General features: G+C 33.8%; 1 protein-coding gene across 1 annotated transcript in view; it reads left to right on the plus strand.

The window, feature by feature from the left end:
- The window catches only part of TENM3 (teneurin transmembrane protein 3), a 3,501,974-nt gene that overhangs the window by 1,463,518 nt on the left and 2,025,307 nt on the right, over window positions 1-13,149 (plus strand). The window lies entirely within an intron of this gene.

Genomic DNA, 13,149 nt, shown 5'->3' on the forward strand with positions numbered 1-13,149 from the left:
GCACACACACACACACACACACACACACACACACACACACCCTCCCCCACACACACACACCTCCTCACTTCTGTGAAAAGAGATTGAACACATACTTAATTACTGGACTTTGATGTCTCTGGATGAGAGAGTGAGGCTGATCACAGCACAACTCAGCCTTACTTAAATGCAGTTTAGGAGTAAGTCAAGACATCACCTTGATGATGTCATTGACTCCCTTAAAAAAATGAAGAAGGGATTGTAGCACAGTGCATTAGAGAGTCAGGACTGGAATTAGAAGGATCTGGATTCAAATCTGACCTTAGGAACTTCCTAGCTATATGATCCTGGGCAAGTCACTTTGGTTGCCTAGCCTTTGCCATTCTTCTGTCTTAGAATTGATACTAAGGCAGAGAATATGGATTAAAAAGAAAAGAAAAAGCAAAGATGAACAAAAACAATTACTAATGGAGAAGTGTTCAAAATGTGTATTTTTATGAAGTAAAACACAATTTCATATTTGAAAACCATAAATTTTAGGACTTTGGCTCCCAGGTATGAGCTTTCTTCATTCTCTTACTCCCTTTTACTGCAATTCAGATCTCTTCCCTATAGGTCTTGCTCGCTCTCTGTCTTAAATTTTCTGTCAAATAATGAATGGTAAGGAGAAGAGGTATTTAAATGGTTCCCAAAGTTGCTTTTGTTTTTTAAATACTTACCCAGACCACACTCTGGTACGGTGGCATACTCCGCCATACAGACTAAGCCACATTCACTTGCATGTTGTTACATACCAAGAAAACATGAAGAAACACATTCCCATTACCTTCACACAGGTATTTCTAAAGTTTCATAATAATTAAATGGCATTAGTTACAATGTAATTCAGAACTCTTGACATTCAGACCTATTTTAAAGAAAGTACTCAGTTGCTAATTTTTCAGAAAATTATACTTGACGTCCAAAGGTTTCTAAGAAGTTTATAAAATCAAATAGTACAACTTACTATAATTTTTTCAGTTACAATATTTAGTGGATTTGATTAAGAAACACAGAGGAAGAATAATAAATAATTGCTAACATATAGAACTTTAAAATTTTAGCATCTTTGATCATCACAATATCCATATGAGTTTTGTGCTGTTATTATTTCCATTTTCCAGATGAGGAAACAGAGGCTGATAGAGGTTAAATGACTTGCCTAGGATTAAATATCTTGTAAATAGGTAAGGCAGTATTTAAGATTTTCCTGACTCAGAATCTAGTACTCAAACATTTTGTCCACTGACATGCTCATAAAGAAAGAGGAGAAAGCAATAGGAGGGAACATTTGGGCTACTTTGCCTGACCTGAAACATAGCCCAAGGAGCACTTCATGAATCCACTATCACCATTGTTCTCCAGCCGATCAAAGGTAATATCGACTCTCTTGCAGGGAAAAAGATTATAAGCTCTCTTTGAATGAGTGCTCACAGTGAGTTATGCTTTGCATTAACATGACCAGTTTTCCAAAGTTAAATCTGCAGTTTTGTAAGACTAGAAATAAGTATACTCTAAACACAATTTCCATCATCACCCATGTTTCTAGCAAACCACTTTGCTTATAGATTTTAAAAAACCATGAAATTATAGTGTCAAAGTTTTGGGGAAACTCCAAGAAGTGCTCAGTAATAAAAGCTCTTAGCTCTGTTTATTTCATTTGAGCAGTAAAAATATATTCTTGACTCTTGGGTCATCTCCTGGCTTTTACAAAACTTAGGTTATCCCCACATATCTTTGTGACTGTTTATAAATAAATTATTAAAGGAAAAATTTCATTCAATGAGCAAATCTAACTCTAACTTGAAAGGACAGAATCTGTTTCCTTGGAAAAAAAACTGCCATAAAGATACATTTTACACTTGAAGTTAAACTTTTCAATAATTTATTCTCCATCAAGCCTTCCTGAAATTTTAAATTGTTCAAATTATGGCTGGGATGCATTCATGACCTCTTGCCAAGACTCACCTGATGGCAAGTGTTTATATATAGAATACAATCCTGATCAATCTCTGACACTTACTACTGCCTTCCTGCTGCTTAAAAATGTGTACTCTAATAGCATTTATATGTTTTCTTTTCCCTGAAGGTTTCATATTCCTTCTTCACAAGGGCAAAGAAAATTAGAATGAACATCATAGTCACTGTAATAGAAACAGTCCAAGCAAGTTATTTATATCCTGTTCTAAGCCAGATGGTTTTGGGGACTTACTAAATGCAATTTTATATATCCATATCTCTATATATTCCTCTATGTATGTGCTTATATTATGTTGTTATATTGTTTTACAAATATTCAAAGTTATGATCCTAGCTATTGTTGGTTTCCTAGAGATCCCAGTGTCTTTAATATTTGCTATAAAAGTATTTGTACCTATAACTACAATATAAAATGTCCAAACAAGAATACATTACAAAATTTTGTTCTTTGACAATGACAGTGCTGCAATTTAAAAATATTTTAGAAAAAAATAAAGGCAGGATCTCAGAGCACAAAATTCTATAATGGAAATTATCTGAAGGAGAGGAAGTACTAAATAAGGGAATTGTGAAGAAAAAACAAAAATTTCTTATGAGGAATAAATAAAAGTTTGAATTGTATCACAAGAAAATGATGAGGATGCACTTGGTACTCTCTAGTAAATATAGATTCATAAAAATGTGTATAGGAAATGTTAGTCAGATCAAGTAATGCATGATGAATATAAAAAGTGAGAAGATTGAGGAGGAAAATTTTCAGAATGAGCTAAGTTCGATGATGAAAGCTAAAAAGTAAAGAAAATGGCCTTTTTCACCTCTATTGATCACAAGCATAAAATCACAAAAGAGACACAAATGTTGCACAGAGTAGGTCAGCTAATGATAATGTAAGATTAAGAGAAGACAGAAATACTAAATAGTTTTATTTGGTTTACTCATGTTTACATTGGCAAATAATCATGAAAAACAGTTAGCAAGAAGTTGAAAGCCGCGGTAATTGGGAAAATGGTAAGAGAGAACCTAGCTGATTTATCTCAGATATTTCATGCTACCAGTCTTGTACCCAAGGGTAGTGAGAGAAAGGCAATGTGAATACTGAGCTGCTGACAATAATCTTTTAAAGATGAAAATAGAAGAGATATGGTAGAATGAAGGACAGCTCCTATCCTATTTAAGGAAGAAAAAAATCAGTCTTAAAGCAATAAAACATTTTGCAAACCTTTGTTGTTGTTTGCTGTTAGAGACTATGGAGTGTTCATTCATTCCCTGAAAAATCTGAAGACATAATAAAGTGATGGTGTGTGAGTCTGTAGAAAAGGAAGTGATGATCACCTAAGACAAGCTTGCCTTAAAGATACTTTATGCTATATACCTTCTTTCTTTTAACAATAGATTTGCTTTTCAGGAGATGTACATTGTAAGGGGAGGTATTTTGGTATTTTGGGGTGGTATTTATTTTTCATTGTGTTAAAAGATATTAATATACTTTTGATAAAATATAATAAAGTCAGGTTTATATTTCTATTCCTATAACTATAATGGAAATTTGGGCAAGTTTGATAGTCTTTATTCTTTGATATTTATACTTGTTAAATAATGTACTTTCTTATATTCTTAATAGAATATTACTTTCAAAAAGTCTGTGGCTCTATTGCTAAAGATGTATGGCCTACTCATTCTTTGTCTTTTTTCTATATTTCCTCCCATAAGTTTACAAAAAGAAGATATACAAACACTCTTCGATTCTGTATAAGTTATCCCTCACCAGCTTACCTTCTTTTTTTATTGTACTTTTCTTGATGATATCCTTTTCAACAGAGGTATCAAACTCTCCACCTACTGGCTCATAACACTTCAGTGGGAAAAACAAATTAAACAAAATTGAGAAATGAGTTAATCAAATAAAAATATAATGCAGCAGAGATAATATTAATTTATGGGTTTCTTTGTCAAAATGTGCCCATAAGGACATTTCTGTTTCAGTTTGACATCACAGTTTTACTCTACTTGGTCTTTATAGCTGTATAGTTTTCATATGTTCTATTCATCTAACTCCTTCTTCATCATCAAGGTGTTCCTCAGCTTCAGATCATCAAACATTGAGATTTCTTATGATTTTCATGCAACACTATCAGAAGAAAACATATTAAAAATGGAGAAGAAAGCAGACACTAAAAGAGCCTTGTAGTTTCCCAAAATCAATCTTCTCCTATTCAGTTATGAGCCTAAATGATTGTTTATTTTCAGTATCTGACCAAGACATAGGTTATCCATACAAATGAATAATACAAATAAATCATTCATTCACTTTGTGGACAAATTCTTTTGAGTGATTGAATATTTCATTGAGGATCAGTTAATTGTCTTGGGCTTTGATGCAATCAGCACAATGCTAGCTACAAACAACCCATCTTTGAGGTGGACTCATCACTGGATTGCCTTTCTGACTATGGTGAACACATTTGCCAAATTCACATTTCCTTGTTTTGTACCTCATTTCATGTAAATAAGGAGAGTATTTTAAACCTGATTATTTTTGCTCTTCTATATTTTAAAGAATATTATGTAATTTAGTCATAAATATGAAGACCCTTGGAGAAGAATCTTTAAGATGGCACTTGCTCTACTGAGTCAATTGCTTTTTAATAGTTGTTAATACTCAAAATAGTCATTAAAATTTATGCAAATCTTTTCTGTCTTTCATGCGTCTGTTGTTATTCTTCTGATTTAATACTTAAACTTCTGCATGATTTAGACTTAGGGTCTCTTGCCATGTTTTCTTTGAACTCTTTCCCTCTCTCAGCTTCTCCTAATCTTCCACCATGCTTCTCCATAATATTTTATAAATGATTTTTTATTCTAAACTACTGTAGCCTTGAGTGATATATGCTTTATTAAGCAAGCAATTCAAGTGTTTATTGGTTAATGGATTTTTTAAGCTTTTGGGGGGCTTTTTTCTATAGCAATGGCTTCTATATGAAATTGTTAAAATTATTGTCCATGACCTTTCTTCTAGTTGTTTCCCATTTTTCATTGTCAAGCAAATTTGAATGGGTCAGATTAGAAGTTAGTTTAAATGAATGCTCTGTGTTTTTTTTTTCTCAGTCTCAGTTCTTCTTCTGACATTATATTAATTCAGATCATTGTTCTAACAAGTAGGTGGTCCAACAGCATACAGACAGTTTATTCATAAAATAATTAAGAACAGTAATGAGTCATTTCCTGTCTGTTGAAATATGTTTCATAGTCCATGATGTTATTTGGTATTGAGCAAGTTCAGTGCTTTTTATTACTTTTTGCAAAGAAAGAAACCATTATGTTTAGTCATAAGAGTACCATATAGTCTATCTTTGTTCTCTGCAACTTCTTGCTTTTGAAGCATATTTTCTAACATACTTTAGTTGTCTGCCACTTTGCCCATCATTGACAAGACCAAGCATTGAAGTATATGTTAATTTAACTTGAGAATCCTAGTGAATTCTTTGTAGAATTTCTCTACTTCCTTATCTTTTGCAACACATGCTGATGAGCTACATATATTATCATGGTGGCCTTTTTGCAAAATCTTATCCTGAGCACTGTAATATGAGATGACCAAATGATCTGTGAAATGATGTTTCATATTGCCTTTGGATACATGAAAAAAGATGAACTCTGTCAACTCCTTTATTTTCCTCTCCAAGAACAATCTGGGAGCTATCATTCCACTTAATTGGCTCTTCTTTGTTTTATAGTTTAATTTATGCTGCAAATGTCAAAATTGATATTATTCAATTCTCCAGTTAGAGTATCTTTACTTGGTCATTGGATAAGGCTAAGTTATTTTGTGTCATTAGTCTTAAAGCTATAATTCTTCAATCTACTTTACACCAACATGCTATGCTCGCTGCATAAACTGGAAGAGGGGTCCACAGAGCTGAGGTCATTTTAGATTTCCTTTTGCTACATGGGTTGCCATAGGCAAAGAATATATCACCAGATTTCCAGTCTGTGATGATTAGCCTCTCTGAACGTAAATAGATTATTCCTCAGACAGCAGTTAGTTAGTCTATTGCTAGGATGGTATTCAAAGCTTTCCCATTATAGGAGAATCTGTCAGAGATTTCACTCTCCTAGATAGCTTTCATGAACCAGTGATCACCTTCCCTTTATAATGAGGGATTAGATTAGTACATTGTAGAGGAAAAACTTGAATGAGAAGTAGGTTAAAAGGATACATATTTTTTCAATTATTCTGATTAAAATGTGCCCATCTGCCTTTACTGAAAAAATATAAAATAATATAAATAAAAAGAACTTATTATGTCAGACTCATTTACTTATTTTTTTCTGGTGGTAGTGGTGGTGGTAGTGGTGGTGGGAGAGAAATGTAAGATGACATTGTCATGTTTGAGACTCGTTTTTTTGATAAATCATCAGACCCAAAGAATAGCCACTAAATATATTCATTGCCATTTGGAAGGGGGCTCTATCATTTTGTTTCAGTGTCTTGAATGAAAGGCACCAGTGCCTAGCATGGTGTTCTTTACCTAGTGAATTTTTCATTATATTCATAGTATGCTGGATCTTTCAAACTTGAGGCACATGATTATACTAGAGTATAGCATATTATTCTTGTCCCTTCATCTTACTATATGAAATGAGTTCAAAAAGACTTGGGGATTTCTTTAATGAAGATTTTGATTTTTAAAATAACAACATTCTGTTATGTAGAGAGGGGAGGAAAAATATCAGAATATTAGGTTTGTTAAAATAAGGACAGTAACACATCTGAAAAACTAATGGGAATGTCACTATGTTTGGAAAAAGAGGCCAGGTCACTAAGGAAGAATACAAAGAACTAGCACAAGAGTGTGGGGACACATTCAGGAACTAGAAAAATAAAAAATCAAAAAAAAAAAGAGAGAGAAGGGAGGGAAGGAGAGATAGACAGGCACACACAGAGTCAGAAAGGCAGAGAGAGGAGAAGATACCGAGACAGAGAGGGAGAGAGAAAAATCAACCTGAAAGCCATAAAGACATATAGTGTTTTTAAAAAAGTGAAAAATGAAGTAACGTAGATATTTATTGATGATAAGAATGGTTGATAGAAAGCAGAAATTAAAAGGAAATTATAGGGGGATTCATAAACTGCATTCTGTCCCAAAGTAACTTTCTATAGAATCATTGTACATTCACCCATTTCCTGAGTTCCATCATTTCATGAACATACCATGAAACAGACCTATCTGTTCAGGACAACACCCCAAGGAGTTTATTTCTTCTGCGTATTATAAGTAGGTAAGTTTTTCCAGTATCTTCTCTACCTTCAAACAGTTTCCTCACTATCTTCTGAAGTCTGAAGCCTGAAGCCTGAAGGTCAGCCCAAGTATAGTCAGAGGACTCATACTGACTTTTGACTCATAGAAGACTTCTGGGTTCTTGGAATGGGGGCTTGCTAATGTGTACATATCTCTGGCCACAGAATGTACCTTTGCTTTATTTTATGTCATGACTCAAGTTAGAGCAAAAATATGGGTTCAAGGATTAATAGGAAAACTGGTACTCAGGAAGCTATCATAAACAGGAACTTTATTACCACACAAAAGAAGAAAGCAGATTTTTTTTAAAAAAAAGCATACATGTGTACCAAATGTAAATACAGACAGATGAAGGTTCTATCTATAACAGAAATTCACCCACTCTAGGGGGAAGTAGAAGACATGTACAATCAGTGACAAAGAATTTGGTTAGAGTATATGCTTAGAGTCGGGAGCCAAGTGGAAAAATTTGTTTAAAACGAGAGTGGTAAAAATAAGTAATCCATGTGAGATATGAGAAGGAGAATTCCTAAACAGACTATAGTATGTTGGGGAAATTCCCCAGATCATTTATTGATTCCAGATTCAGATGGGAAGAATGTCTTTATTGGCACCACAAACTGAGTGAGGGGTTGAGTTGGTTTTTGGAGAAAGCAGGGATGGGTGAGGCTCTAGATACTACAATAATCCAGGTGTCCTGTCCATTCAGGAACTGCAATCACTAACTCTTAAAGCAGGATCAGAATGGGTCAGGACAATGGAAAAGAACAAACTGTCTTTGTTTATATATTTTATGGGCATCAGATCCACTTAGCTTAGAATCATCATTTTTAATAAAATATCATATTTCTCACATTTTTCCATTTATATCATCTTTGTTAATGATGTAAATAAGCAGTAAGAAATTCAGATTCTCCTTACAGTCATCCAATATGAATAACTTTCATAACCTTGAGAAGGGAAGAGACTAAAGCATAGGAATCTGAAACAGTAAGAGTAAGAATCATTTGCCCTTCTTTACTGTTGGAATGGCTATTGATCTCTATCATACAATTAGGTTAAGGACTTTAAAATTCAATGAAGGATTTGGGTGCCTTTTACCTATATTATCCCCTGCATAAATTGTCCTCTTTCTGCTCATCATTGAATCTTGAAATCCACCTCGTTGATTTTTAATTTTTTTAATATTTTTTCCATCTTTAAATGATTCATTTTCTTTCCCCTCCTCTTCCCTCCACCCTCCCAGAGCTGGCAAGCAATTTCACTGGGTTATACAAATGTCATCAATTAACACCTATTTCCATATTATTCAATTTTGCTATAAAGCAATTTTAAAGCCTAAACCCCAAATCACACACCACATATACATGTGATCAGTGATGTCATGTGTTTTGCTTTAGCATTTCTACTCCCATAGTTCTTTTTCTCAATATGGATAGCATTCTTTTACATAAGTCCTTCAGGGGTGTCCTGGCTTGTTGCATTGCTACTAATAGCAAATTTCATTACAGTGGCTTTTCCAACAATGTTTTACTTTCTGTGTTCAGTGTTCTTCTGGTTCTGCTCATTTCACTATACATCAGTTCACTGAGATTCTCCAAGTTCATATAGAAAGCCTCCAGATCATCAATCCTTACAGCACAATAATATCTCATCACCATCATATACCATAATTTGTTCAGCCATTCCCCAGATGAGGGACACCCCCTTATTTCCAATTTTGCCACCACAAAAAGTGAGGCTATAAATATTTTTGTACAAGTATTTTTCCTTATTATCTGTTTGGGGTACAAACCCAGCAGTGGTATTGTTGGGTCAAAGGGTATGCATTATTTTAAAGCCCTTTGCACATAATTAGGAGTTTCCTTTAAAGAAGGGGAAATGGGGAAAGCCAGGTAGTTCAGTAGATAGAGAGCCAGACCTAGATATGGAAGGTCCAGGGTTCAAATCTCACCTCAGACATTTCCTGGCTGTGTGACCCTGGGCAAATTGCTTAACCCCCATTGCCTAGCCCTTACCACTCTTCTGCCTTAGAATCATCCAGGGCTGAAGATAAGCATTTTTTTAAAATAAATAAGGGAGGGAATGACATCATATTGATCAATCAACTTGGTTTTTATCATTTCATAAAAATTATCACATATTAACTCCATCAAGAATAATATATATTAGTATACATAAAAGGTAATAATCACATTAGCTTGGGGAATGATAGAACAATTTGCTTCCATGATATGGCAAGCTATTAAAGTAAGAAACAGGCTAAAGATGGTATTTAACTCAGTTTAATGTGATATTTTCATTTTAAAAACTCCATAAAGGCAATATCTGAAGCATGCTTCTGTTAGATGAGTACACACAAAGATACCCCTCCACACATACATATACACCCCACCAATAACCAAAACCAATAACCAAAGACATTGGTATATTTTTGAGGATATAATTTTAATAATATCCCATAGGATATTAATTTCTGTTTTCTGGCTTATTGAATACTTTCATCAGTGATTTGGATGATGGGGTGTGCTAATTAAGCTTGAGATGATATTGAGTTGTATGAACTTGTTAATATTTTGGAAGATGAAATATAGAGTGATTGGAACAGTAATGTATCATTTATGCTATGGTCTTCAATGAACACTCAGTGATGGCGAGATAGTTATGAGGTAATGAAACATATATTAATCTTGGGTGCAGTAGAACTAGGCTCAAGTTCTACCTCTAAAACTCGACTTCAATCTGGATCAAATGACTCAATTTTTGTTCTTGTTGTTAAATGTAGATGGTAATAATTATACTAACTGACTAACAAGTTTTTTTGTGATGAAAGATTTATATAAACTTCAAACTGTGATAATGGATGTAGAATAGTAAGCAATGCATTAAAAAAAAGAACAAATTAGAGAAAGAGTAAAGTGGAATAAATACACTTATGAATGTGTGTGATGAAGAATAATCTATAAGACATGATGCAATTTCATATATAAAAGATCCTGGGATTGCTGCAAATAGTTGAAAATGAAAACTTAAAATAATTTAAAATCATGTCATTATGTTGTGAGATAAAGTGGAAAAACTGGGCTGAAGAGTAAGAAATGTAATCCCTTCTTTTAGGAAATGCATTCTAGTACAGGGGAAGCACATGCTATTAACTTAGTTGACTGAGATTATACTATATATGTTCATGTGGGAAAAATAAAATTCAGTGTAGCATAGGAAAAAGGATCTTGACTCTAAAGTGAGAGAATTTAGGATCAAATCTTACTTCTGATTTTACTTGCATGACATTGAGTAAATCATTTCAAAAACAGATCCTCAATCTGTAAAAAGAAAAGTTGAATCTAGATAGATTCTGAGGTTCCATCTTACTAGGGAACTATGACCTTATAGATCTTGATTACCTCTTCCTTTTTGGACTAAATGCTTTCTGAATTTATCAGCACGTTTGAAGGTTTGCAAAGTGTTTTAAAAATATCCAATTTATCCTCAGAACAACTCAGAGAGATGGACTACTATTGTTACCTTTGTTTTACAGATGAGGAAACCAAGGCAGGCAAAGGTTAGATAACTTGCCAAGTTTCACATCTTGGGCAGAATTCTGAACTTTGATCTTTCTGACTTCAAATGCACCATCCCATTCACAGAACTACCCAGTTCCCTTGTGTCATGAAGAGTAGGATACAACAATGGTTTTACAAAGTTCCATAGGGCATTCTAAGCTCAAATAACTTGCCATAGGTCATATAGTCAATACATATCAGAAATATGACTTGTCCCCTACTTCCCCAGTTCTTTATTCACACATCTAGTCTCTTATGAGAATGTTAAATTCTTACAAATAACAAATCCATATCTTGATGTCAATTTTATTTGAGGTTGCTTTTTTTACATTTGCAAAAAATAAATGGTGGTATATAAGTCATCTCTAGATGTGAACATTTTTATCAATTGGATTCAGAGCTTAACTTCTCTTTTTAGGTCTCCATGTTTTGCTGTGACCATCAGTAGGATCAGTAAATTTAAAAAGAACATCAAATATCAGAAATGAAATTCACTAAAACGATATAGTAAAAAGTATGATACATGGAGCAATGCAGTTTAGGAACAGTATCCTCTTGAATCTGTATTTAATTTTTTTTTCAATTAAGTACTTCCTTTCATTTTTTTTCTCCACCTAGTAATTTTGTTGAAAATAAGTTGCACTTATTTTTTTTCTAAATTTGAGGAAAATGGGAGCTCATGGAAGTAATTATAGAGATATCACTTATTGGATTTCCCCTATAGATCAGTATATGACTATTTTCTGCACAAGGAAGCTATTTTTTCCTAATGTGAAAGGTCTAGTGGTTTTAATATTTTTACAATTTTCAGGTGGAATAAACTTTGTGGTACCTAGAGCTACCAGGTTTTCATCCAATTTGTTTTAGTCCAAATGCACTCCAATGGGGCGAAGTATAAAATAGTTGATAGGAGGTTTTCAACATTGTTTTCTTCACACCTGCAGTTTTTGAAAAATAATCTCAATTTTTTCTAAAAATAAAAGTGAAATGTTTATGAGGGCCTAAGGAGCTGATTTTTTTCCCACCTTCAACCAATTTATGGTATTGAGCTGAGCACTACAGAAGCAGGGGGTAAGGCAAAAGCTTGCTTCAGTAGATTTAACAAGCATTTGCCAATAGAAACATATTTCTCTCCTCTTTTCCCCCTTGACTTGTTTATTCAAAACCCTATTGGACTGGTTATACATAAGCTTGTAGCAACTAGTTTTTCTTTCCCGGTGGTTTACATTATCTTCTACTAAGTCATGAAACTTAACTCTTTCTTAACCTCTAAGCCTAGTTGGGATTTAGTTCCAACAGAATTTGGTGGAAGTATTATTTTTTTCTTCCTTTTTAATATACAGATATTGTTTCATGTTAGCCTTGGGACTCACTAGGAAGGGGTCCTCTTTTTATATATCAACCCGTTGAGTATCTCTGAGCTTTGGTCCCAACAAGTTAAACCAGTTTAATTCTGCCATAAGGATGGGACTTAATTTTTTTATATCAGAAGCTCTCTGAAAGAATAATACAGTCATGAATGTACTCTTGGATCCCTACAACAAAGGTGTCAAGCATGTGGCCACATGTTCTCCTAATACTCCAGAGTTTAGCCCAAACCTAATTAAAATGTCATTGACAATGTTGTCCAAGATAAATAAAAATACAATGAAAATAATATTACATTTTCAAACTGAGCCAATGTATTTCTGTACAGATACACAACCCCCATTTTTATTTGAGTTTGACACCTAGAGAATCTAATTAATGGACAGTGTGGTCTAGTTTGCCACTTTGAATCTCAGAATAGAATTCTCCCTGTAGATTCTTGGGAAACATGATTCTTTAGACTTCATAATAGCAAAATAGAATGTTAGATGTTCAGCTGGAAAGGATTTTAGAAGGTTGTCTAATCCAAACCCCTCATTTTACAAGTGAATAATTGTGCTAGGTTATGCCCAGAGTCAGGATCTGAACATGGGTCATCTGATTAGAATCCAGTGTTCTTTCCACTATATGATGCCATATTGTAACAAAACAAATGTAGGCTTCAGTTTCCCTGCATCATGTGGCTGAAAACACCAAGACTTCTGTCATTTTATTTCATTAAAGTAGAAGTAGGAAAATGACTCAGGTGGTGCTTTGTAATTTATAGAAATATAGCTCTTTTTGCATTGGGTTGGGAGAGTTTCATTCAACATGACTTCAGTTTTTTTGAGCTAGAGGGAGTGATGACAGAGACCCAAGTGCATCACGAGTTTGTTTCTGTTTATTCTATCTTTGGGACAAGTCGTGGCTTAGTCAAGAAG

This window comes from Monodelphis domestica, chromosome 6, assembly GCF_027887165.1.
Source record: "Monodelphis domestica isolate mMonDom1 chromosome 6, mMonDom1.pri, whole genome shotgun sequence".
NCBI classification, from domain to species: domain Eukaryota; kingdom Metazoa; phylum Chordata; class Mammalia; order Didelphimorphia; family Didelphidae; genus Monodelphis; species Monodelphis domestica.